The sequence below is a fragment of the Marmota flaviventris genome, chromosome 3, assembly GCF_047511675.1.
Source record: "Marmota flaviventris isolate mMarFla1 chromosome 3, mMarFla1.hap1, whole genome shotgun sequence".
NCBI lineage: Eukaryota > Metazoa > Chordata > Mammalia > Rodentia > Sciuridae > Marmota > Marmota flaviventris.
In genome coordinates, this window is record NC_092500.1 from 85,260,283 (window position 1) to 85,288,232 (window position 27,950).

Below are 27,950 nucleotides of genomic sequence, written 5' to 3' on the forward strand. Positions count from 1 at the left end.
AAAGTTTGGTGAGTGAATATATCTGAAGGGTTTAAACATTTTGACTTTTTAGTTGTTAAGATTGTCCACTTTCAATATTTTCTTTTTGTTTAACCAACTCACCGCAGACCTTGGACTGTAAGCTTCTTAGAATAGGAGCCATTACCTTTTTCATCTTTGTAACCTGAGCATGATATAGAACACAGTAGATATTCCACAAATGCTTGAAGAGTATTTATTTACAAAGAGTTTAAAGTAGCATTCCCCCCCCCCCCCCAGTCCTAATGAAACCAGAGTTTTGAGATGAACTCAATTCACTGCTTCTGCTGGCAGGTGGGGTCTGCACAGACTGCAGGCCTCTGCATCAGGCCATGCCCTCCAGATTTGCATCTTCAGTTTCTTCTATGAAGGTTCTTGTCTTGTGAATTCAGAGAATGAAACCTACAGCCCAAGATGAGTGGATGTAAGAGTAGGATTTGTTGACAAACAAATATAACTCATCTCCAGCTAAGCATTCTAGTTTATAGTACTTGGTTCACTGCTATTGGTCCAAACTTGTGCTAATTAGGGTTTGAAGGAAGTACCAGTGCTATGGGTCCAAATGTACTAACCTTGTAGGTCTGTTCTAGAGTCCCAGCTTTCATTCACATCTGAGCCATTTCTGTTTTCTCAGGGCAGTTCAGGAAGGGTATGGAGTAGGTGTTTGAGGTGCGCCAAAGGGTCTGCAGCACTGTTAGGAGCTTCAGCAGGGGTCCATACTGTGCCGAGACATGTTTGCTGAGGGATGATGGGTTGGCAAGCCTGTGTGGTGGGCTCCATGTGGCCCCAGGCTGCTACTCACCCTGGCAGTCACTCAGCTATTCCACTGCTGCTTCTTGGCAGGAAGTGGTAGGCCAGCTGTGCAGTTTGGTAGTCGGGAGCCATGTCACTCATATTGGAGTCACCAAATCTATCACCAATACTTAAGAAGTGAAAATGGCACAGGGTGAACTGAGTTCAGGAACTGTTAAGGCAAAGAATATTTAAGTTAATGAAAAGAATTGGAAAATACCTTTGGTCAGTGAAAGAGCTGGAACATGAAGAAACTTTAGTCAAAGGCAACAGAAAACGACCCAAAAGCAACAGGAGAAAATAGCAAGAAAGACTAGATTCTTCTGAACTTTTATGGCCTTCCCCATTCGACATTTCTCAATGGAACATAAAGAGGTAATTGAGTGAGTTTTCAGTAGATGAAATCCTGTCTGCTGTTAAGTCAGTCCTCATTCTACAGGAGTTTGTGGGGAAGGGGAAAATTAAAGATATATTGGAAGAATACAACTATGTCATTTTAGAATATGTGATAACCAAAGAGGGGAATATACAGTATAACAGAATTTCCTAAAGTGTATTCCATACAATACAGGATCACAAGATGTTATATTGTCTGTACTGCTTGGTATTTATTTTCTTGTTTACTAATTTGTCATTTATCCTCTGTCTCTGCTTTTAAAGTGTAATCTCCTAAAAACCAGGCTAGTCTTGCCTGCCTTGCTCATAGCCTGAGGTCTGCAGTCTTAAATACTGCCTGCACATGTTAAATGCCTCATGAATATTTATTAAATGAAATTTCAGTGAATAGAAGGGAGAGGCAGGATCCTGGACAGATCCAGAAACAGCAGAGACAAAAGCTCACAGAGAGAATCTCAGATGACAGTCACTTCAGCAGAGAGGAGACATTAGTTACTCAGTCCCCACCCCACCAAATGGGGTATTTTTAGTTACAAATTGAAAATAAAAATCATTTTATGGCATTGTGGTAGAGATGGCTAGGTTCAAGCATGGATACCTAAAACACTGGTAAGTGTTGTTATAAATAGAAAAAGCATTTCTTCATGGAAGGTGAAAAGTGCTCATTAATTGCTTTCGTAGAAATTCTTGTCTTCTTTGGTTTATAGCAAAAAAAAAAAAGTTCACTAGTTGGCAAAAATAGTCTTAATAATTTTCAAATACAATTTATTAGACCATTGCATAGTAAATGTAGGAGTTAGTATATCATTTCCTCTCTAAATCACTCAAGGAAAAGACAGAACCATTATGTAATCACTTAAGTATTCTTAACAGAGGAGATCATGTTCACACCATAATCTTTCTCAAAGTGACTCAGTTGTAAAAGCAAAGAACAAAAGAAAGGTACAAGAATATTTCACTCCTTTGCATATATAACTCAAATTCCTAAGGGAATTTTTTTTAAGTGCTCCTAGGGAGATAACAATGTGTAGCTGGGCTGAGGACAAGGAAACCAAGTGATACTGTAGAGGAGATAATAAGAAACTATCTTTGATGAATATCATTCTGAACTGCAAGAAGTTTGAAACTTAACTCTACATCCTCTGTTTCAATTTGGAATGTTGGAAATACGATGTTTTATATGGAAACTTAACCTTTCATAACAGTATACATTTTTCTCATTAAGGATTCAATTTACTGATCTGGTAGTTGGTTCTGGGAAATAATCCCTTCAGAAAGAGTAAGTGGCCATTAGAGACAGAATACCATTAAGCATTAGGAATGGTCATTGTACATGAAATCAACTTTTTTATGCTTTGGAGATTGTGAGCTGCTAAAATAACTTGTTGAGAGAGGTTGTGAAAGTTATTTCTCTACAGATTGTTGAAATTAAGGTCATGTTATATCTTGAGATGTTTAAATTAAATTCTGCTGAGTGAAAGGGAGATAGACCAGATGATTTAGGGAAATCTTTATCAAACTAGAGGGTTAATTTTATATCAATTTTTAGTTTATGATTAAACTTTGCTGGAGGAACCTTGAAGTCATCTCAGTGGTGCCTTGTACTGTGGTCCCATGTTCCATTTTTAGAAAGGTGGCCATCCAGTAGGTATAGACATATCCCCATTTCCAGCCTTCGTGACAATGTGGCTGACTTAATACAGGGACACCCAGTTTTTTCAAACTACTTCTTGCCTACCTTGTATTAGTTTTCATAACACTACCCTCAGTTCTCTGGAGAACTGCTTTTCCCTTACTCTGCATTGGATATTAAATTATGTGCCAGGGATTTACAATAATCCTGCAAGATAAATACTGTTTTATTCCACTTTATAGATGAGGAAAGCAGATATGGAAACATAGGCAACCTTTTCCCTACACTCAGTTTGTTATTGGCCAAGCTGCCCTGTATCTTAGCTTTGCCACACACAGAGCCCAAGCTCTCAGCAGCGTGTTTACTCCTTCTTCTTCCCACTGTGAATGGACTTTCAGGCCACACTCTGGGCGGCTGCTCACCAGAGTCAGATCCTATTTGTCCAACCTGTGAAATGAAACCTGTCTGCCTGTTCTTACTCCACTATGTGGATCAGTACCCCTGAACATAGGTACCACGCTCAGGATAGTGGCATCTGGGAAAATATCTTTAAAGGGAAGAACCAAGGATAGGCTGGAGAATCAAAGCATGTGCTCTGTCCACAGCCTTTGCTTTTCTCAAAATCATATTCCAATGGAATGGTCTCATCAATCTCTTACATCCAGGGAAGGGTTATAGTTAGGGTGACCTTCTCATTATTCCTATTAGACTTTTACTCATGCAAAAGAGCTGAATGCATCTACTAAGATTTTTTTCCCATTAGAAGGCCCCAAGAACCTTCATATTCAGCAGAGCAAATATTAAATATTTATGTATATTATATGCACATACACACATATTTAGTGTAAGTGATGAGTATTACGATAGCTTCCTTAAATGTTTCATACAGAGGAAGTGACTGGTTTATATCTAATACCACATACCTCATATTAGAACCATTGACTTACTGCAGGCATCAACATAATTCACCCTAAGAAGCTAAATATCAACCACTCAGAATCTGGTTAACTACTAGGAGAAATAAGTGTATGCATCTTAAAGAATGAAAGGAATGAAAGATTATATTACTTGTTCTTTATGGTGACTAATTTGGTAAATTGGCCCCCTGATGGCTGAAAGTTGTCAAATAGTGTTTAATTACAATGTAAGAATTTTTGTAAGCTAAGAATATCTGGTTCTGGGAATCACATTAGACTCCAATCTGTTCTTATTTACATCTGAAATAATTATGTCTACCTAAAATGCAGTGGCTCTTGTCTGAGGAGGATCACTTAGGTGAAGGGTTTTCTAAAGAACTTATTAACTCATAGTAAACATATTTTGGATAAATGATGAAGATTATCAATTATATACAATTAAGATGCTGAGGAAAGTACAATTATAGCTCTGAATTAGGATACTACATTGATTTCATTATTGACAATTTTAAATACTGCTTAAAAATGTATTTAAAAGGTGTGGTTGTTCCAAATTAATTTTCAAAATAAAAAAATAAGCATCTTAGAATCTAGCTGTTGAGTTAGACCTTGTACAAGACTCTTTAGTTGGTAAGAATGTAAGGATTTTATTGTAAGTAGGTAGATTCGATCAGGATTTCACAAAGAAGATTCTTAAATATGGTATTAGGAGCAATGAACATGGTTTTTAAAAGTTTTTTTCATGAAGAGCTTAATAATAAAAGAATTTAAGTAAAAAAAAAATTGTCGAACTTCAGATCTTAGAACTTTAGAAAATGAACAAGTAAATATTATTTACTGATTTGTTAATCATATTAAATTGTAAATTACATAATGCAGAAGTAGAAAAGTTGAAAATAATATGTAAATTTTAATAAAAGAATGTATATAATAGAACATATTCTATATTTGTTTTAAAAATATTTCTTCATTGGGGCTGGGGATGTGGCTCAAGCGGTAGCACACTCGCCTGGCATGCGTGCGGCCCGGGTTTGATCCTCAGCACCACATACAAACAAAGATGTTGTGTCCGCCGAAAACTAAAAAATAAATATTAAAAATTTCTCTCTCTCTCTCTCTCTCTCTCTCTCTCTCTCTCTTTAAAAAATATTTCTTCACTGCATGAAAAGCACTATACAATGGTAAATATTAAGTCAATGCAATAAAGTATACATCGTGGACTCAACTACATTAACAACAGCTGCACGAATGGATTGAATACTAGAATGTGTTGTTTAGGGATTCAGATTGATAGGATGCTATCAGGAATTAGCACAGTGGCTGTCTAGTGGTTTACCTGTTCAGTGCTACTTCTTCTTAAACATAAAACCTAGTCCTTTGGAGGAACTATCCACTCTGAATCTACATGATTCCACTCTGAATCTACATGATTCCACTCTGAATGACTTTGTGACTTTACAGTTGGCTCCCCATATCTGCAAGTTCCATATTTGTAGATTCAACCAACCACAGATCAAGAATAGTTGGAAAAAATTGTCTGCACTGAACATGTACAGACTCTTTCCTGTTATTATTCCCTCAATAATACAGTATAACAACTATTTACACAGCATTTACATTGTGGTAGGAGAAAAATAATCTAGAGATGGTTTAAAATACAAAGGGGGATGTGCCGAGTTTATATGCAAACACTGCCATTTTATATAAGGAACTCGAACATCTACATATTTGAATATCTACAGAGGTTCAGGAGCCAATCCCCTGCAAAAACCAAAAGACAACTACTATTAATAGTTGATTTGGGGGATAGAGTACATGATCCAGCCTGGCCAATGAGAATACAGATTCTCTTGACCTCTGGGATTGGTTAAGATTTGCCTACATGGCCTGAGTCAGATTGGAATCCAACCTAGAGCTTCTGGAGCTATCAGAAAAGATGGGAAATTTTCCACAGTTGGGATTACTAAGTTCATAGGCCATAAAGATGAATGTAATTAATGGCAACCTTAAGTTGTTACACATAGGAAATACAGCTATAAATGAATCCAACACAAAAGAGGAGCTTGGAGGTATAGACAAACAAAAAACAGATATATTTAAACATTTTGATCCTCCTTGACCCAATGATAGTAATACTATCATACTATCACGTATGAGACATGAGTTTTGCTTTTGCCTAAACTAATGTGATAACTGTTTTTGTCCCTCACAATAAGATGCCTCATTAATATATCTAATTCAATTAGTGGTAGTAATAAGTAACTTTTCTAATAGTGGTAGAAAAATGTGGTAATTGGGTAAAAATTTAAAAATATTTTTTTTGTGTACATTGAATAGCACAAGAATCAAGAATTACTTTTATGAGATTATTTTAAAATTAAAATAAGTAGAATTTTAGGCCTACAGAAATCATTTCTTTCATCCTTCAACCTAGTAAACTGAGGTCCAGAAGGAAACATCTAAAATATTTAATGAAGATTATTAATAAAATTCTTCCTGTGATTATAATGATGGAAATGAGCAATGAACTGCATAAAGACTTCAAAAGATTTAAATTTCTCAAGGCCAATAGTGAATATTAAAAATCACATTGATGGTATTTTTCATGCAACTTAATCCAGCCCAAAAAGAACCACAGTAATGAAATAAAATGAGTCTAGTTTAAAAATAGTTAAATATCTTTTCCTTAAAATTACTTCTTTCTTCCTTCAACCCAGAATGTAGAAAAACCTCACAAATAAGCATCTAAAGAAGTAAGCCTGTATATTTAATATTAAAAATATTGATTTAGTTTGTTTACTATCCAAAGAAATACTAAAAACCTGATTGAAATGGAATTTTAGTTAAAAGTATAGATTGATATCATCTTTAACTTCTAAGTGGCTATTGATATTTTCATGTTACCGAAGTTGATCAAGTCATTAGGAAAAATGATTGAATCCATTGTTTGGTAACATAGTGACCAAACAGCTGGCTTACTTAGATAAAGGTTTTTCCTCTTGTGCAAACTGACCATTGTGACATGCTGAAACCACACAGAGACACTGCATTTGTCTTAAAAAAAATACACTTGGGAAAAGTAAAAATGACATTATCTTCATTTTGAAATAGGTTTTTATTTATATGAGTCATTTATTTATTTGTAATCATAAACCTGGATAGTGGAATTATGGGTTGGATTTTTTACGGACATCTTTAAAAGGTTTTAAAACAAACCAGAAAGTAAACTTTTAGCCTTGTCTTTGAAAAACAAGAAAACACAATGGAAATATTTCATACCATATGGAGATAACATACAAAAGGGGACTGTGTTGATTTATTATCATTACAAAACATAGGACACACTTCCTAGTCTTTATCTCAAGTTACAGACTTATGGAAAGAATACATACTAAAATAAAGCTAAGCTGATTGTTAGCTCTAATTACTAAAGAAAACTGGATACAGCAAATATAATCCTGAATGGTAAGGTTATTAATTTTTATTTGAAATAATCATGTAAAGCTAAAAAATTGAACAACAGCTAAGGGCATGCACCTTGAAAATGTAGAGATGTTGAATAAAAACACTGATGTTACATTCATGTTGGAAATTCTATAATTATCAGGAGCATCTGTATGTAGACTAGTGACCTGAACTACTATAAATATTTGCCCAATTGACCACTTTCTGTGTCTTTAAAGAGTTGTTAAACTATGTTGATTGGATGGTAATTACGTAGAAACTGACATGAAAGAGTTACTACTAATAAGCGTTGAGAATATGACATGAAAAATTACCAATAGGAGATAGTCTGAATATTTATACAGTAGAAGTAATGGTAGTATTTCCTGTAATCAAAGGGTCAAAAGATGAATAAAATAAATGAAAGTTTTCAGAAATGATGTGCAACTGGATATGTTAAAACTAGCTCGAATATCAATGTTTTGATCACTGGAAGGTGATCTCCACTGGTCCCTTGGGTGCAGGTCTTGATATATGACATGCTTCAGATCATCTCCTTCTTTAAAAAAATCAGATAATATGGAAGGTAATAGGAATGAAAAGAATTCTTGTGTGTGGTTCTTCTCAAACATTTTTCTATTTCCTTGCAGAAATATCAGGGCTAGGACTTGGGTACAGTGAATGAGGAATGGAGGGTCTAAAATTTAAGGAGATGCAGAGAGTAAATGCCTTACAATTGTGCATCCCAGTACCTCACTTACTTTGCCCTAGTCTCAGTTCTGAAATGTATGCAAAAATGTGTATGCATATTTTATAAATTATATAAAATGTATTTTAAATCAATGTGAAATCATATTGTATATGTGACTTATAACTTGTTCAAGTCACTCAACAATATATGTCTTGTAAATATCCTTCCTGTGAGTACACATAGATTGATGTGGATCTTTCAAATCGTTGCATGATTTGTTATAATATGAATATTATAATTTATTAAGTGGTCTTTCTTTTATGGACACTTTATCATTTCCAGTTTTTTAAATAGTTTTTTTAGTTGTAGTTGGACACAATGCCTTTATTTTATTTGTTTTTATGTGGTGCTGAGGATCAAACCCAGCACCTCGCACATGCTAGGTACATGCTAGCGTTCTACCACTGAGCCACAACCCCAGCCCTCATTTCCAGTTTTTGAGTACTGCTAGTAATGCTGCAATTTTGAAATATATATTTTGTGTACTTGTGTATTTTGGTAAGACAGATTATTGTCCCTTCAAATATTCACATTTTAAGGTTGATAGATACTACTTTCTCTTTAAACTATAGCATTGTCATGTTTGAAATGTTTTCTGTGTTGGTAATCACTATGGTAATCACTAGCCACCTGTGACTGTCAAGCATTTCAAATATTGCTAATGAGACTGAAGAACTGAATTTTAATTTTATTATTTAATTTTAATGCTCAATTTTCCAGGTTATTTTCTTGACTTATGGTCTTTGGTTAGGGCCTCCATAAAAATGCTGAAAAGCAGTTAGCAGAATTTTCTTGTTTGGGGTTTTAATCAGAATACTTTCAAAGTTGCAACATTTGCCTTTGGTCTCTGATATGGATTCTCTTTTTCAAGGTGGCAGACCCTGCCTGGTGGGCTAACCTGGCAGCCACTCAGAGTCCCCCCACTGCGGTGGCTGAACACAGGCTTTATTTCCTATGTGAAGGGGAAGTGTCTGAGTCTTTAAGAGGTGGCCATTTGCATCCTCTGCAGGAACAGGTGTTACTGCATGTGTGAGTGGAGACCTCGCTGGGGTTTTCCTTTCCCTATATGAATCTTGATGCCTAGAGCTGAGGTGCTACCCATCTTGATCATTAGAAACTAGCATGAGAATGAAGGGCCCATTGCTAAGCCTGGTCAGAACATAAATGAGTCTGAGTCCTGGTTTATATTTTTGGGTCACTGACCCAGTTTTGAAACCATCTGCTTCTGAAATTCTTGTAACATAAACACAAATATTTGTATAGCTTAAATACCTTTCATAGGGTTTTCCTGCTACTTTCCATTAGAAGTACTCTTAGTTGGTGCAAGAACACTTTTTTCCTGTTCTTAGCTTTAAGATTATTTTTGAAACCAGAAATGAGTGCTATAATTAATCAAATATTATTTTGAAATTATTATTTTTTTTCAAACAAGTGCATTGTTTTAAATGTCTTACATTTATTAACTAATGTAATTTTTATAAGCACTATATGGGTTATATGCTAGTATTACCATATTTTACAGATGAGGAAACTGAGGCACAGAGTTCAGGTAAATTGCCTGAGGTCACACTGTTAGTAAGTGACAGAGCCAGGATTTGAACCCACAGTATGGCTCTGGAATCCTGGGTCTTTTTCTATCTCTAGGATTTCCTCTAGTATTGAAAAGGATTCATGGACCTCAATATGTATTTTCCAATTCTATCATAATTTTATTGTTAGTTGTCTTTGTAAAAAAAAGGTGGCAATGAAGTTATTTGACCAAGTTAATGGCAAACGAATATAAATTATTTTCCCTGTAAAAAAATAGCATCAGTAAAATTCCATTGATCAAACTTCAAAGTAAATCTTAGCTGTTCTTATTCAAGTTATTTTCTTAAATTAATCATGACTCCACAAATTCATTTCTTAGACTTCTTTTTTTTTTCCAGGACTCAAAAGAACAATATCTCTTTTTTATTCTCACCAAAGCTAGGGTTATAATAGATGAATGAAAGCAGTTTTTCCAATTTCTCTGACGTGTTCTGACTTTGGCCACAGTTTTTGCTTTATGCTCCCTTCCTCCTTTGATCAGGGACAGTGATGCTTTTGTTCTCTGATGTCCAAAAAAATATGAAAGAAGGGCTGGGGGTGTAGTTCGGTGGTAGAGTGCTTGTCTACCATGTGAAAGGCCCTGAGTTCAATCCCCAGTGCTACAAACAAACAAAAAAGTATTAAAGAAACAAAAAAGGAAATAAACAATTAATACTCCCAACTACTCCTACCAACATATATGAACAATGTCTTAAACTCTTGTTGGCTCCATGAGCAATAAGTGACAATAACCGAAAAATGCACTTTCATAAGTAAGTGTAAATCTAGATCATCTAAAATTCAGAATGTAGTGGAAATTACTTTCAGCTTTCCAGAAGTTGGCAATAGAAAATTATGTTGCTACTTGGTGATCTTTCAAGATGCTTGTTCTATTTTTCCTCTTTCATATTTTTTATGTATTGACTGACATCTGACAATAGCTTTGGAAATATAACAGGCTCAAAATCACTAAGCATGAGTTTGTGCAAAAGAGAGTATTAGTGGCCTGACTACAAAATAATCATCCTCCAAGACTTGTTCCACTTACCATCATCCAGGGAAGTCACAATTTTTTTTGTATGTATACAAGGTATAGTGATATTTAATTCATAGATTTAATCATCATTATCTTTATGATCATTATGTCTGTGATAATGATAATATCACACATTATCAGTCATAATTATATGAAGTTTTTGTGTATTTGCCATTTATTATAATTCACTGTCTAGTGATCTTTTTAAAAGAAGTCATTGCTAGATATGTAAGAAAATGCCATTGAATCCATAATATTAGTTTAAGTCTCAAATATATCCATGAATTAACAAATATAGCTTTCCATGTCTTTGGCAAATGTATATGAAATAGATAGTATTATCTATTGTATAAATATGGGATTTAGTTTAGCTCTGTGAGACAAAAGGGCAGAACAAGAAAGCTGATATAGGCAGAAGGAGTTATAATAGTCTCCGGGGCAGGGCCGAGGGTATTTGTAATGCTCTCTGTCACCAAAGAAAATAGAGTAGAATGGACCATAAAAATGAAAACATCAGATTAGAGTAAGAAGAAATTGAATAAAGGCAACAGGATTTAGGGATGTGAAAGGGAGTCTGAGAACTATTGCTTTGATGTAGAATGCAGTGGAACCAAATAAAAAATAAAAATGCGTAGGTTGGAAAGAAGATATTTTTAGGAATTTAGATCAAGAATTGGGTTTGTTGACAAAACGGTATTTGGGAACATACATAAATCTCCCTCATTCAATTTCATGTTTGCAGAAGCACAGCAGGAAAACTTAAAAAATAGAAATGCAGAGGTGTTAGTGGGGGGCTCTAAGGTTGTTTCCTGAAAGACTACCACTTCCCATGCTCTTTAGTTTTTGTTTTATTTTACTTCAAAATGGAATTTAGACAAATTGTCTATGTAACACAGACACGTTTTAGAAAAAAAAAAAACAAACAATATTTGCCCCTTATTGATGTCATAGTTTCATGGTGAACCAAGCTTAGCTTCCCTGTGTGTTTGAACCATTGTCCTGCAAAGTGGTCCTGAAGATGAGGATGCAGCCAGGCAGAGTGAACAGCAGGGAAGATGTCTCTGGGACTCTTCAGAAGAGTCATGATAGGGGGTGAGTGTGTGTGGGGGTGATGGTGGCACACACCTGTAATCCCAGCAGCCCAGGAGGCTGAGGCAGGAGGATTGAGAGTTCAAAGCCAGACTCAGCAATGGTGAGGTGCTAAGCAGCTCAGTGAGACTCTGTCTCTAAATGAAATGCAAAGAAGGGCTGGGGATATGGCTCAGTGGTTGAGTACCCCTGAGTTCAGTCCTGGTACCAAAAAACAAAAACAAAAAAAGGAGAGTCCTGATCCACGATCCACTCTAATATTTGAAAGTAAGAAAGCACAATCAAGAGAACAGTCTCAGTTTTTTTAAGCAAATAAGAACATTTAATATTTATAGGAAAATATAAATATATAAATATTTAAATTATTGAATACATATAAAATATTAAATACACATATTATAGCTGGAATAGTTATTACAGTAGAAAGACCATAAAGAAATAGAACAACAGATAAAGAAACAGAATAGAGTCCATACCCCAGATACCATTCATGGGTCCTCTTTAGTCTCTATGTCCTGTTTCTGCTCTAATCAGCAAGCCAAATAGTAAAAGGATGTATAACCATTGTTTCTGTTGCTTTTTCAAAGACATTCTTTTATTTCTCTGGCTGCTTTTAAGATTTTTCTCTTTGTTTTTGGATTTCAGTGTTTTTATTATTATGTATCTCTGGGATTTTTCAGTTTATTTGTCCTCGGAGTTTATAGAGTTTCTTCCATCTTTATGTCTTGAGTCAGTTTTATACATTCTTAATCATAGTAGTTTTAAATATTGCTTCTGCTTTATTCCCTCTCTTCTTTTTTAGAACTTTAATAACAAGGATTAGAGTTTTTCAGGATATCTTAAATTATCTGCTCTAGTTTCCACCTTTGTATGTGTCTTTACTTCATCTGAATATTTTCTTCTGACGTATATTCTGATTTTCTAATTTTCTACCCAGTTGAATGATTTCCATTGAAGTGTTATCCTGGTTAATGTATTCTTTAGTTCCAGAATTTCCATTTATTCTGAAGTTTCCAATTCTCTCTTAGAGTACCCAGTCTCATGCATGTCTTATTTCCTTGAACATTAGCCTGATTCTCCTGAACTGTTTTTCTGTTATCTATTGTTTCTCTGAATTTGTGGTCATGTCATCTTGGCACCTCAAGTGCGTGATTGTTTAGGAATCCATAATAGCCATTGACTGGAAAATTGTAAAAACAACTGAAGCCTAAAATTCAGTCTATTCTCAGTGAAGATTAACCTTGGCTACAGGAGGGTGGCTGAAAGTTCTAGAGCCACAGGATCACATTAATCCCATTCATTGATTGAGAGATTTAAAGTTAAGCCTTTGTCTCTGCAAAGACGGGCCTATTTCTCATTTACTTCTCCTTTTGTCAAGAGCATTTGGGGTAAAATGGATTAATGTTTATGGCATGAAACATTAATATAAAGCACCCGACCTAGTGCTTATATGCAGTTTATGCTATATATATGTATACTTAAAATACTATGCTTAAAAAATTTTAGTAATCTTCAGAGTCAGTTGACATGGGTTAAGGTTATAACTTAACTGTGAATTTATTTCATCACTCTGTGGGGTTGTTGAGCTCCTTCAAGTTCAGTTCCTTCATTTGTAAAATGAAGACATTTGATGAGATGACTTCTGAAGTCTCTTATTCCTTCAAATTTTATGACTGTGCTTAAATAGAACTGCAGACTCATGACTGCCCTCTTCCTCACCCAATTCTCCAAAAACATTTGCTAAGAAAATGTATTATGGGATATACCATTGGGACTTCCTGTTACTTATAAGGCTGCAGGCAGAGGAGTTTGGGTGAATAGCTTAATGGAGTTATCATCCCTTCATGTTCTTTAGATCATCAAGTTATTAAAGCAAATATCGAATGGCATGCTTGATGTGGTTGCTATTACTTGATTTGAAAAACACTCATCAACAGACTTTTGGGGGGATAAAAGAGCAAGAGATATTTCTTAATGGTTAAGGCCATATTTGTCTCTATTGTGAACAGTGTATCATTGCCTTTTACATCTTCCATACTTTTTTATTTCTTTTTTTTGAGAAAATAAACACTTTATTAGACTGTTTCCACAGGGATGCAAATGAAACAAGTGATAGATCACCACCAACTGAATTACAAACACCATTTACGTTTATAACATCCATTATTATACATATGACCATTTTTTGCAGTCACATTTGAAATTACTGTCTTGGTCCAAGGGAGCATAGAAAATGCCTGTTGGATCAATAATATATCCCTTTAAGCTAACCCCAACTCAAAACAGTGTGGTTGCCAATATGGTAAAGCCTGGATAATGCAGGGCTCGCTCCATCAGGGTATTTGAGATCAATACCAGCACAAATAGCAGCAGATGGGAAACATAACAAAGTGAGTTCTCTACTCAAGGAGTACAGACAGAAGACTGTCCACCTGTTCAGAAGTTGTAGGACACTCTCCTCCTTGCCTACCTCTCCCACCCCCTGAAGGTGGTCTGCACTACCCTGTATCCCACTTGCTGTTCCATGAACACATAAGAGATGGGTTCTAGAAGTATTTGAAACACCATCTGAAATCTGCATTCACTTTAATTCATTTGGTTTTTCTTAGCTGTAGTAGGTTGACTCTACTTAATCTCATTCTGAATTTTACTCCCCATCCATTCAGGGTGAGCAAAGTAGACTTCCCCACTTAAAGTTTGAATCATGTCTCTGAAATTTTAAAAACAAAGTTAAATTGGACTGTGTAGCTGATGTTATGTGGACATCTTTCCATTTGTTTATGCCTCTATTACAGGATTGTTGCATTAGTTATTTTGTATCTTCTGAGCTCATGGGTTTATTGAGATAGGGGTCATTCCATTCTTTTTTAGTAATGAGAAAATGAAAATCTCATTTTGAAACATAATCTGTTAAATATTCAGTTAAAATGATGAATTAAATGTAATTATAATATATTCAAAATTATTTTAAATTCTATTTTATCTTCTTTGTGTACAGATGTATAATCTATTTATTTATCTATGACATCTACATGAAGAGTTCTCTATAGCTCATAATTAAGACATTCTAATTCCATTGCATTCTTTAGAGCATTACATGACAGAAATATCAAATTAGTATACATATTAATTTTTTCACTTTGACTATGTTTAAAATATCACTATTTTTTTTCCTCATCTTAGCTATATTAAGTAGAGCATAACCAAATAAAGGTAGACACCAAGTCACTAATGCCTACTGTTTTTAATTTTTAAGAGAAATAGCCACAATAAAATCTGAATTAGAATTTGATATATCACTCATAATCTCTTGGTAGTGTTCATAGCTTTTTAAACTATATATCTAAGAAAAAAATTTGGTTTATTTTAGGCATGTAATCCAAGAATCTAAAGAATTTCTTTACCTTAAGCAATTTGAATAAATGTGACATTGTGGGTTTGTGGGTTGGGATGGTCTCATTGGCCTCAAGGGGAATCTCACTTTCTCCTTCATCTGCTTGTTGAGGCATTTGGGAGACAAGGAAAGGCTGCTGATCACCAGAAGCACAGTCCCACCCATCTGGAAGAGCCCCCCAAATATCCTAGAGATTCCATATAAGCAGCAACATGGAAAAGAAGCCAGTATTGCCAAGGTGATCTGGATTCAGGAATAAATGGAAAAGGCCTTCAATAAAAAAGTATGTCAGATTTATAACATGTAGTCTTGTTTGTTGTCTTTGCAGAATTTGATGTGTTGTTAGAGTTTACTTGACTCCTTCCTCCTCCAGGTCTGAATCATCACTAATGTTTACTAAAGGAAAATGTGTTCCTATCCCTCAATCTCAAGAAAAATTGCTGGATATTTTTTCAGTCTTGAAGAAAAGATAGTGTCACAGTGGAGGGACTAGATGACTTAAATTATTTTTTGTTTTTTCCTGGATATTAAGTTTTATGTTGTGGACTTGTTCTTCAATTCACTGGCTATTTGATGTCAGTCAATTTTCAATCACTCTTCACCACAGTTTCCTAATCAATGAAACTGAAATAATAACAGTATCTATAAATACTAGACAGTTTTTAGTGATTAGTGTGATTAAGGTTTTAAATGAATGTGCTGAAGTAAACTTACGCCTTTCTACCTGGTGACTACCTGATACAAAATGCCTGTTTGGTAGGTAAAGAACAGTTACATCTGCCTAGGTGATTACTGTTCGGTTTAGAATTGAACTGGGTGCTGTGGAAAGTGAAAACATGGTCCTTACTTGGACATCTTAAATTTAGTTATGTACATACCAAATATACAGTAGCATATAAAATGTAGTGTTCAGTTATAAATACTTATTGAATTATACATTTAAGATATGTCCTTTGTATGCAGATTATTAATGACCAAAAAGTACAGCAACAAAATAAACAATTGTTACAGCAATAATGTGGGGTGTGAAAACATAAAGATCTCTAGCTTACTTGAAAATAAGAGTTGAAATTAATAGCTTTCTATTTTTGCACCAACATACTGATAAAAAAGGCAGAAATCATCACAAAGCACCACTTAATCTGGCTATATTTGTAAAATTGGAATTGGTTCCTAAACTAGATGAAAACATATGTGTATGATAATTAAAATAATTCAATTGCTCTGGGTCTCTACACTGTTTAAACATGGCTGCATTAATGGAACATGATATCCTAGAAAGTTTTCAAGAAATAAATCTTACAAAGGAGTTTGTTAAGTTAATCTATATATCCACCAAAAGCAAGAAAGAGTTTTCCACTAATGCTAGCAGAAAAGCCCTGGGATGAAATACCTGAAGCTTTTCTTATTGTGTTCCCATCCCTGAACCAACTAATGGAGACGGAGCTCTCTCACTGCCTGGCTTGTAGTGTCAGTGAATGACTGACATAGTACAGGGACTGACAGTCCTCAAGACAACATGTTTTAGGAGAGATTGGTTCTTTGAAAGAAGTGAATTTAGGCAGACAATCCACAACTTTTAATAGAGTGTGTATGTAAAGAAGTTTGAACATGTGTTGAATTATTTTATCCATTTTAAAGTGGAGATGGGGTGGGGGAAACTGATTTAAAAATTAAACATATGGATATGCATCTATAGCAAGGCTGGACTTATTTATCCAGAGGGCCAACACTGAAGGAAGGAATCTAGGGTAGCTTCTAGACAGTCCAATTTGGGTGACTTGGAGGACAGTGGTGACACTCTTTTTAAAAAGGAGACAAAGAGAAGTAGAGGTGGAAGAGAAGATAATGAGTTCAGTTTGGACATGTTGAATTGTAGAAAATAATAATGGGTTGGAAAAACATAAGTAAAAGCACATTGTACAGTTTTTAAAATACTAGATTCTTTCAACAGATACATGATTTACATAATTGAAAAAACATTTACAGAAGGGAAAAAAGTATTCAGTGAATTTCTTCTGGCAAAACAAGTTTATTGTATGCTTTACTTGGATAACTGAAGCAGCTCTATTCCACTGTATTTTATGATTATTAAGAATATCTGTTTAAAGAATATAAATTTTCCACTTAAAAATAATTCATACTTATTAGAGGTAATTCAGAAAAGATGGAATAAAACAATATACACCATGTACAACAATGAGTGTATCTGGCTCAGTCCCTCTTCCCTAAAATGTTTTTAGTTGTTATAAATAATATTTGTTATTGTAAAAACCTCTAACAGTACAGAAAAAGAGTTAATATCACTTAAATCTCATTACTTTGAGATAGCCTCTATTTGCATTTTGATTGTTTTCATTCATAAATTTATTTAAATGGGGTTGTATAACTTATGCATACATCTCTGTAAAATTATTGCTTATATATTTTCCTTGTTTCTCCCTTTATTTCTTAATCCTTTCTACAAAACATCCTAGATTAATGATGTGTATACGTGTATGTATATACACATACACATTATTTTATATGTATGTATATGGTGTGTATGTGTGTATATGTATGTATATGTACATATATATGTGTGTATACACACACACACAAATACTCTGTCATTATTTAAAATTTTTTTAAGGGCTGGGAATACAGCTTAGTGGTAGAGCACTTGCCTAGGAGTACAAAACCCTGGGTTTGATCTCCCAAAAAGAAAAAGAAAAAGGAAAATCAATTTAAATATGAGAATCATATTATATACACTTTTCTATGTCTAGCTTTGCCCCTTAATAGTACCTTGAGAGCCCCCTCCAAGTAAGTTGTCTTAGGTATCATGTAAGAACATCTCTTCTATTTGAGTGTAACTTCCCTAAAAGTCGGGGCGTATTTGTTTCTGTAGCACCTAATGTTGTACCACATACAGCAGAGACCTAGAATGAATAGGCTGAGATTATTCCTATTTTAAAACCAGGCTATTGCAAATATTTGGACTGAACAATTTGCCACAGTACATTTATGCAAAGTACTAAGTGACAGACCCCATGAGGTTAAAGTAATATTATTATTTCCATTTCACATATGAAAAAATAAAATGTATAGACCTGAAATTACTTTTCCAAGAGCATAAAACTTGAAGACTACAAGATAATGCACCCTGGTCTTACAAATTCCAAACAAATGTGTTATTCCTTGTGTTTTGTAAGGTAAATGGCAATTCAGACAAGATGAACATGTCCAACACATATCAGAGAGTCATTTGATCTTGAGAACTCATACTATGATCTTTGCCTGGACTTTGCATACATTGCTCATGGTCACAGTTTCCCCTTTAGAGTTTTCTAGGTTGTATAGTAGACATGAATTTTCACATGTTCTTTAGAGAAGAGACAAGTAAAGACACAATGAGGTTATTTTATCAGATGATATGCAAGAAGTCAATAAAGAGATGCCACAGAGAAATTAGGACTACCAATTCTCAGGCTAGAATTTTGTCTCCCACCGAAACCTGAATTCAAAAAACACCCAGAGTTTAGGTTCTGTTATAAAAGTGAATCTCAGCACTTGTACTTGGTTCATTTATGACTTTCAGGAGAAGAAAAGGAGGAAATGTGGTGTGGTGTTTCTATGCAGTGGGAGCATAGCTGGGGATGCGGAGCCAAGCTGTGGTTCTCCTGAGCAGGGTGTGTTGCACAGATGACCTGCACCAGAATGTCCAGGAGAGCCATGGAAAGGCATAGCATGGGTGCACCCACTGAATCAGAATCTGGGAGCTGGGGCTGGAATTTGGGGGATGAAGTCTGGGATGGACTTTTAATAAGCATGCCAGATCACTTTTGCGAATACCACAGGACCCTCTTATGCATCTTGGCTTATGGGAAAAGGGACTACTTTTAAATAACTTACCCAAAACTGGGCTCTTGGGAAGTTACTTAAAATCCCTGATTCTCAGTTTCTACATCTACAAAATGGGAATAATTGCATTTATGAACATATAGGGCTATGATAAGAATTAAAAGTAATATATGTAAATATTCTGGCTCTTAATGATTATTAACTATAAATGGTATGAAGATCAAACTAATCATGAGAGAGAGGGCTTAGGAGGATATTTCAGAGAACATGAATCTGATGAACTTTATGTAGCCTTCAGTTTGCAAAATATTTTGATGGAAGAAGGTTAGGAAATATGATAGGCAGTGACTAAACTCAAATAAAGGTCAAGATTTTAACAGATTCTGAGAATCACCATTCTTCAGAAGCAACCAAATAGGTACCCGCATAGGATACAGACCCAGGCAAAGGCATGGAGCAGAGATGGGCACTTGTGAAATACATGCAGATGGGTGGTACTATTTAGACACTGGTGATAAAACTATCAAACTATGTTGAGTCAGTTGCCAAATGGTGAAACAGTGATGCCAAGAAAAACTGGAAAAGAGCAACACAAATATAGACCTTTAGAGAATATTAGAATGTGCCAAGTTAGAAGAATACAGAGCTTTGTAAATTATGCCATGTAAATGCATGTGATGGAAAAATTAATACATTTTTTTTTCTAAAAATAAAACAAACAAAAAATCAAATCAATACAAAGTGGGAAATTTGTATCAGAAATATTTCATAGATTTGATTAGCGATAAGTCACAATCTCTCTTAGCTTTAGAAACCTCAACTGTGAAAAGAACAAGGAATTGCCTCACAAGCTCTGTTTCAGTGGGAAAATTCCTTGATCTTTCATTAACATAATAAGATGCTGGCTTTAGCTTAAGTTGGTCTAAGTTCCATCTGAATTAGGAACCTTAACAAAATAGCATTTCCATTAGTAGACTTTCTGTGTTGTGCATCTTGCCTTATGTAATGTTATGCATTGTTCCTTCATTCAAAGACAAGTTATTAGTGGGAGGAAAATAACAGTTACCGTTTATTAAGTGCTTAGCTAGAGCTAAGCACTCAATCAAATCCTTTACAAATTTGGACCTCACAAGAATTCTGGAAGGTAAATAACTATTATGATGCCTATTTTTTCTTAGGAGAAAACAGAAGAGCAGATTCAGAATCAACAAGCTGGTTGTAGACAGGACCCCATGCCTTAGTCTATGTACCAGTTGCCATATTGAGAGGGATAAGAGGCACGCCCTGTTGGGGGTGAATTTAGAAAGGAGCTTTTTATTCTGTAGATGATAGAGGAGTGCTCCTTGGGTTAGATTCTGTTTTATATTCACTCCTGAGTATGTTCCACTTTCTATTCCTGGAATCATCTCCTCAGAGACCCAAACACTGACATTACAGCCACAAAATGAGCCATCTGTCACTGGGCATTTTGGCTACAAGCTTTATTTTGAATCCAGAAGGAGAGAAAAGGAACTGACAGGGATTTTGCAGGGTGAAGTCCAGGGCAAAGGTCTGAAGGACACCACTTATGAAGGAAACCTCTCAATGCTTCTCTGAGGGCTCTGGGCGTGCCTATTCCCCAGGCTGATTTTAGTGATCCTGGAAATGTTATCAGAAAAAGATTCCTTTACTGTTGTACTGCTCCATTTTTGTTATCTAGAATCAAAGATAACTTACCTAATGATATGGAGGAGAAAGGAACAAAATATTTAAATGATTAATATTAAAGAGAATTTAATTAAACTCTATGGCAAAGACTACATAGAAATGCTCTTCACTTTGAAAAATCTATAAAATTAGGCTTTTGAAAAATATTCTCCAACTTTACTAGAAGCAAAGTTTTCTGCTTTGATTAAAGTTCCTCATTTTAAAATAGTCTGAAAATTTATGAGGCTGGCATTTTAGTTTAGCAAGATGAGATAGGGCAACATTTGTATTTTCAGCTGAATGCAGTAAATAAGGAAGAAGAGTTTATTTTACTTGTATGAATAATTAACTAAAATAAGAAATACATATTCAATGACCAGACAAAATAACTTCCTGAAATTGGTCTCTGAGATAGGCTTGAGTCTCTAGGACTGAGGGGTTGTACTTCCCAGGAAACTAGGTGGGAACAACTTTTGTTCCAGTCATGCAGGAAAAAGCACCTCAAAATTGTTAGTTTCAATTTCTCAGCTTTCAATAATAAGCCTGGAAATTTCCCATGTATAAACCTTAGCTTATCTTAACTTTGTAGGTTTTGGTATGTGGGTGATAACGTAGGCTTCAATCAGGGATGTCTGCCTGGGACCTGGCAACATCACAATCATCATCACTCCTGGGCAGATACTTCACAAGTCATTTTAACATCTGCTGGTATCTTATTACCTACCTAGGAAAGCACATAATCTAAGACATATAATGTTGACCCAAATATAAAGGATACACAAGCCTATTTTAAATAACTCATTCAGTAAAATAAATAAGTATGTATATTCTTTTATTCATACATGAAAGAATAAAATACAAAAGTGGAAGGGCAAACAAAGGGAATTCATAAGAGTTACAAATTTAGAGGGCAGAGCCAAACAGCAGCTGAGCAAGCTCCTCCAGTGATGGTCTCCCCATGTGCTCACTGAGTTGAACAGCTATTCATGCACCAGACTATTTTCATAAGAGCTAAAGAAGCCAGGTAAGAGACTATAGTGCCTGCTTCTAGTATTAACAAAACAAAAAGATAATTGACAAAGGCAGGAAGGGAGGAGTTGCCCATGATATTCCTCCCCCAACTCCAAGCAGCCCAGCTCAGAGTAAGACTACTCTCCCTTGGGTGGGAGACAAAATTAAGTCTAGGCCTTAGACTTGAAGCCCAGTACCAGCCCACCAGAATGAAACTCAGTGCTGGGAAAACCCTACAACCTCTATCCCTAGAGAATACTCATAGATTAAGCTACTGGAACAGCATTAGGCCAGGTGGCTGGCTCCCTCCTAATCTTCCCCCAACATTGGTCAGCAGAGCAGGGAGCAAGACTCCAGTACAAGGGAGCAGGACAGGATAGCTAGCACAGAGTTTTGTTTTAGAGCCCAATTCCAGGCCTGGTATGGTAAGACCCAGCATTCGGTAGAAACTGAAGGCCCTGTACTTAGGCTAGAGCTCACAAGCCCAGCCTCTAGACTAACAGGCATCAGGTGGAGACATGCATGTTGGTGTGACAGATTCAAGTTTCAGCCTGCATCAGTTTTAGAGTTGGAGAGGACCTAGATACACCTGACCTCCTCCTGAGACTGTGCCCCTGTAGCTGTGAAACTCAGGTGTAAAAACCTAGCTTTGTGTCAGCTTTGGTAGCTGTGGAATTGTCCCAGCCATCTCTCCCCTAAGTTTGGGTAACATAGCCCTCACCAAGTCAGTGCTCACAGATAGGTCTCTAGAGCTACCCTGGCACCAGGCAGAGAAAATTGTACCCCAAAAATAGTGACTTGTGTTTTGTCCTGTACCATTAACAGCTGTAGTATGGGCCTTGGTTCACCCCAAAGGTTGTACAGGTGCTTATAGCTATAAGACACAGGCATGACCCAGCGTAGCATCAGCCTAGGTGGCTAAGGGAATGCTTTCCCCAACCCTAGCCTGACTTTGGGCAGCCTTTCATCATGCAAGACCCCAATTGCTGCATATAAGACATGGTAGTAAGCATGAGAACTCACTGTTTCACTGATAAACCTAACACTGGAAAGATCCTAATGGTTTCCATCTCTAGGCCTGCTTGTGGATGAAGCATTTGGAATAGCATCAGTGTCAGGGGAAGATATATCCACTTCACCTCAGTCTATTGGAGTTTTATATTCCAGCTAGAATTACCTGTAACCAATTGTTAGCAGTCTTGTGTTTCAAGTTCAGCTTGGCAATAGGCAACTCATAACTGCCTGGACCTTGGTCCTGTCCCAGTGTTGTGCTGGTCTTGGTGGGCTGTGGGCTCAGGATATGACATAGTTTGGAGCCCTTGGTGACATAAGTATGACATAGGAGCCTGAGAGTGGTTCATCTAGAATCACTGGGCCCAGAGATTAGAAAAATATCTCAGTGTGTGAAAACAGGCTTGTAACTATGGATGATATAGCTAGGCCTATCCAGAACCTAGGAAGAGTCTTGTGGGGACAATCCACTCTTAGTAGGTGGTCTCCTGCTTCTTTATGAACACCGCGCCAGCAGTGTATTTGGGCAAACTTGGGCTTGAATTGCCCTCTAGCACTGAAATAGTGACAGCACACCAGTGGCAGACTCACAGCAAATTCTGGAGGTGGGTATTATTCATTACTGAAATAGGTGCTAGGAAAATAAGCAGCCTGCTTAGAGTTTCTATAAAGACAGACACCAAAAATGCCAGATTAGGAAAACTAGAATGATTACCTAATCCATCAATGCTCAGATGATGTTGCATGCCAACAAGCACCAAGAGCTTTCAGGACGTCATAACCTTAGCGAATAGTCAAAAGAGGTACCAGAAGCTGACTAAATAGTAATCAGAATGGAAGTACTTGCAGATAATTTAAAATAGCTGTTTCAGGAAACTCAATAACTTAAAACAGCAAAACATTTCAATAATTTAATGGAGAAATTTAATGAAGAGATTGAAGCAGTTAAAAAATCAAAGTATTAAGCTGAAAAAACACTTAATGAAATTGAAAATCTGATAGAAGGTATCAACAACAAGGTAGATCAAACAGAAAAAAGAATCAATGAGTTTGAAAACAGGCTATTTGAAATTTTACAGTCAGAGAAAAAAGAATGAAGAAGAGTGAAGAAACTTATGGGAATTTGAGAACATTGTTAAAAGAACAAATAGTTGAGAATGTCAAAGGGGTAGAATGTTTATTCAAGGAAATAACAACAGAAAACTTCTCAGATACAAACAACCAGGTGCAGGAAGGTCAAAGGTCACCAGTCAAATTTAACTAAACTTTCTTCCCCAATATATCTCATAATCAAGCTTTAAAAGATGAAAGATAAAGAGGAGATTCTCAAGTTTGCAAGAGAAAAGAAATAACAAACAGGCATGTCCTGATTTGACTCATAGTAGACTTCTGAGTAGAAATCTTATAAGCCAGGAAAAAGTGGATTGAGACTTCTACTAGTAGAGTGAATGAAACTGTCAGTTGTGAATATTTTACCCAGCAAAAGTATCATTCGGAAATGAAGCATGAAGCAGAGATAAAGACATTCCCAGATAAACAAAAACTGATAGAACATATCTCCACCAGATCTGTTGCACAAGAAGTTCTAAGGGAAGTTTTTTTTTTTCCTTCTTTCTTCTTTTTTGGTACTGGGGATTAAACAGTTTCATACCTTTTTAATATTTTATTTTGAGACGGGTCTCATTAAGTTGTTTAGGGCCTCACTAAGTTGCTGAGGCTGATCTTGAACTTGTGATCCTTATGCTTCAACCTCCCAAGTTGCTCTGGTTACAGGTATGCACCACTATGACCAGCTAGAGGAAGTTTTCAAACTGAAAAAAAGTGACATTAATAAGTAAGAAGAAAATATGAAAAGTATAGAACTCAAACTCACTGGTGAGAGTAAGTATACAAACAATTTCAGAATGCTTTAATATTGTAAGCATTGTGCATGAACCATTCACATCTTCAGTATGAACACTAAAAGAATTAAAATAATAAGTATACTAATATTTTAAGAGATCAATAATACAGAAAGATGTAAAATGAAATGTCTAAAATTCAAAATGTGGCAGAATGGAGTGAGTGCAAGTGCAGAGTTTTCTTTTCCTTTCTTCTTTTTGATTCGAGGGATTGAACTCAGTGGTGCTTAACCACTGAGCCACATCCCTAGACCTTTTTATATTTTGAGACAGGCTCTCACTGAGTAGCTTTCAGAACTCGCTAGGTTGCTGAGTCTGGCTTTGAACTTGCAATTCTCCTGCCTCAGTTGACCAAACTTCTGGAATTACAGGTGTGTGCTGCCACTGTGCCTGGCCAGAGTTTTCTTAATAGTGTATTTCTCTTGTTCTTTTGTTTGTTTCTGTAATTACCATTATGATTATGTTAAGTTGCTATCATTTCAAAATAGCTTGTGGTAATCAAAAGATGTTTTTGTAAGCCTTGTAGTACACATAAAGCAAAAACCTATAATAAATAAACCACAATAAATAAGCAGGGAATTCAAAACACACTACCAGAGCAAATCACTAAGCCAAAAAAGATGACTGTAATAGAGGGAGAAAGGAAGGAAAGAAGGAAGAACTTACAACAAAACTAGAGAACAGGTTTCATAATGGCAGCAGTAAGATCTTACCTATTGATTATTACTTTTAATGTAAATGGATTAAGTTCTTCATTTAAAAGATGTAGAGTAACTGAATGGCTTAAAACAAAACAAAACAAATAAACAAACAAAAAAACAAGACCCAACTATATTGCCTACAAGAAACTCATTTCACCTATAAGGACACATATAGACACACATAGTAAAGGCATCAGTTAGAGACATGTAAAGGGCTGGAATAAGATATTCCATGCAAATGGAATCTAAAAGAACGCAGGAGTAACTATATTTATTTCAGATAAATAAATTTTAAATGAAAAAGTAAAAAAGATAAGGGAATCACTATATAATGATATAGGGGTCAATTTAGCAAGAAGAAATAGAATTTTAAATATATATGCACATGATATCAGAGCTCCCAAATACATAAAGTAAGAATTTATAGACCCAAAAGGAGAAGTAAACTTTAATACAATAGTTTTATAAAATAATCATAAAGTGAAGAGATAGCCTCCAGCTGAGAAGAAATATTTGCAAACTGATTAGGGCTTGATATCCAGAATGTATAAGGAACTTCAAAAACTTGAGGGAAAAAAATCTGATTTAAAAATGTGCAATAGCTGGGAACTGTGGTGTCTGCCTCTAATCCCAGTGGATTGGGAGGCTGAGACAGGAGGATCCTGGCTTCAAAGGCAACTTCAGCAAAGGTGAGGTGCTTAGCAACTTATGGAGACCCTGTCTCTAAATAAAATACACAATAGGGCTGAGAATGTGGCTCATTGGTTGAGTGCCCCTGAGTTCAATCCCTAGTACCAAAAAAAAAAAAAAAAAAAAAAAAAAAAAGTGCAAAAGGCAAGAAGTAAAATCAAGAATCAATAAATGGGATGATATCAAACTAAAAAGCTTTTTGCAAAGGAAACAATCAAGAATGTGAAGAAAGAGAAATGGGAGAAAATCTTTGCCATCTGCACCTCAGATACATCATTAATCTCCAGGATATATAAAGAACTCAAAAAACTTAACACCCAAAATACAAATAACCCAATCAATAAATAGACATTGCATGGAAGAAATACAAATGGTCAACAAATAGATGAAAAAATGTCCAACATCACTCGCAATTAGAGAAATGCAAATTAAAACTACACTGAGATTTCATCTCACTCCATTCAGAATGGCAATTACCAAGAATACAAGTACAATAAATGTTGGCAAGGATGTGGGGTAAAAGGTACACTCATACATGTTGGTGGTACTGTAATTTGGTGCTATTACTATGAAAAACAGTTTGGAGATTCCTCAGAAAACTTGGAATGGAACCACCATTTGACCCAGCTATCCTAGTCCTTGGTTTATACCCAAAGGACTTAAAATCAGTATACTACAGCGATGCTACCACATCAATGTTTATAGCAGCTCAATTCACACTATCTAAACTATGGGACCAGGTAGGTGCCCTTCAACAGATGAATGGGTAAAGAAAATGTGATACATATAAACTATGGAATATTATCCAGCCATAAAGAAGAATGAAATTATGGCATTTGCCAGTAAAATGGATGGACCTGGAGACTATCATGCTAAGTGAAATTATCCAATCCCCCCCAAACAAAAGCCAAATATACTCTCTGATATATGGATGCTGACTCACAACAGGCTTGGGGGTGGGAAGGCAGGAAGATTGGGGGGAAGAGAACAAAATCATAAAATGTATATACTAATGGGGTACCATTTCATGTTTTAATACATGGATGCATTGAATAATGGCTAAATCAGATTAAACAAAATCTCCTGGAACATTTATCACTTCTCTACAGTGAAAATGTTCATAACCCTTTCTTCTAGCTTTTTGAAATGTGCATTATTGTTATTTTTAGTCACCCTACTGTGCAATAATAGCAAACCAGACCTTCTTGTTCCTATCTTACTGTGACTTAGAACCTGCTGGTCAACCTTCCCTACCCTTCTAACCCCCTGCTCTCTCTGGTCTCTGGTCACTACCATGCTACTTTGAACTTCTATGGTGCCACATTCATGAGATCACGTGGTACTTGTCTTTCTGTGCCTGGCTTATTTCACATCGCATAATGATCTCCAGTTCCATTATGTTGTCACAAATGACAGGATTTCATCCTTTTCATAGCCGAATGTATCCATTATGTGCATGTACTGCATTTTCTTTATCCATTCATTCACACAAATGCTTAGGTTGTTTCCATTTCTGGGCGGCTGCAGTGAACATGGGCGTGCCGATGTCTCTTTGGCATACTAATTTCAATTCCTGTGAATACCAGTAGTGGGATTGCTGGATCATTTGGTACTTCTATTTTCAACTTTTTGAGGAAACTCTGTACTGTTTTCCATAATGACTGAACTATTTTACATTCCCAAAAATAGTGTGCAAGGGTTCCCTTTCTTCACATCCTAACAAGCACTTGTCTTTTTGATGTTAGCCATTCTTACTGGGGTGAGGTGATATCTAATTGTGATTTTAAATTGCATTTCCCTGATGATTAGTGATGGTGAACATTTTTTTGCATGCACCTGTTGCCCATCTTTATGTTTTCCTTTGAGAAGTGTCTGTCTATATCTAGTGCACATTTTTAAAAATGTTTTTATGTGTTCTTTTTAATTGTATATGACCATAGAATGTATTTTGACATATTATACATATGTGGAGTATAACTTCCATTTTTTTATTGTACATGGTGTGGAGTTACACTGGTTATGTATTCACATAGGAACATAGGAAAGTTATTTCCAATTCATTCTACTA

The 27,950-nt window shown here is 35.6% G+C and overlaps 1 protein-coding gene across 10 annotated transcripts in view; it reads left to right on the forward strand.

Annotated features, from left to right (window-relative positions):
- Lmntd1 (lamin tail domain containing 1) overlaps positions 1-27,950 on the forward strand; it is a 383,372-nt gene that overhangs the window by 77,526 nt on the left and 277,896 nt on the right. Inside the window, exon 1 of one of the 10 annotated variants that reach the window (XM_071610057.1) lies at positions 15,211-15,322. The exons of the other annotated variants lie outside the window; for them this stretch is intronic. The gene's annotated coding sequence lies outside the window, so the exon portion shown is untranslated. Of the gene's footprint in view, positions 1-15,210; positions 15,323-27,950 lie in introns of those variants that run through there. 10 annotated transcript variants of the gene reach the window in all.